At 64.1% G+C, this 585-nt stretch overlaps 3 non-coding genes across 3 annotated transcripts; all 3 read left to right on the forward strand.

Annotated features, from left to right (window-relative positions):
* Nucleotides 1–4: 4 nt before the first annotated feature.
* Nucleotides 5–77, forward strand: TRNAK-UUU. Its single transcript has one exon. It is a non-coding gene; the product is annotated as a tRNA-Lys (tRNA).
* Nucleotides 78–158: 81 nt separating this feature from the next.
* TRNAE-CUC lies at nucleotides 159–230 on the forward strand. Its single transcript has one exon. It is a non-coding gene; the product is annotated as a tRNA-Glu (tRNA).
* A 167-nt stretch (nucleotides 231–397) lies between these two features.
* On the forward strand, nucleotides 398–560 carry LOC113344482. The gene has a single exon (XR_003357837.1). It is a non-coding gene; the product is annotated as a U1 spliceosomal RNA (small nuclear RNA).
* Nucleotides 561–585: the final 25 nt, after the last annotated feature.

Genomic DNA, 585 nt, shown 5'->3' on the forward strand with positions numbered 1-585 from the left:
ACGAGCCCGGTTAGCTCAGTCGGTAGAGCATGGGACTTTTAATCCCAGGGTCGTGGGTTCAAGTCCCACATCGGGCGGACACTCTGTTTTGCTCCCCGGCTCCCCGGCGTGGGCGCCCGGCACCCGCCTGACGACGGCCAACCTCACCCCCCCACGCGTCCGGTATGGTCTAGTGGCTAGGATACCTGGCTCTCACCCAGGAGGCTCGGGTTCGATTCCCGGTACCGGAACTGCCTGCATTTTTTGGGCACGCACCCGCCCACGCACCACCCGCAGCCGACTGGTGGCGAAAGCCGACGACAGGTGGCGCCCACGCTATTGCCGCGCGACGCCGCCACCCGCGGATCACACCCACCCACGACCCGGCCGGAGTGTGGCGGACGACCCACAGCGCGTCATACTTACCTGGCGCAGGGGTTAACCGTGATCACGAAGGCGGTTCCCTCAGGGCGAGACGGCGTCATTGCACTCCGACGCTGTTGACCTCTGCGAGTATCTCAAATGCAGATACCTCGGGCGTGTAATTTTTGATAGTCGGGCTAGCGTTCGCGCTGGCCCGGTGCCAAAATCGCCCTTCTTTACGTC

This window comes from Papaver somniferum, unplaced genomic scaffold, assembly GCF_003573695.1.
Source record: "Papaver somniferum cultivar HN1 unplaced genomic scaffold, ASM357369v1 unplaced-scaffold_7629, whole genome shotgun sequence".
NCBI classification, from domain to species: Eukaryota; Viridiplantae; Streptophyta; class Magnoliopsida; order Ranunculales; family Papaveraceae; genus Papaver; species Papaver somniferum.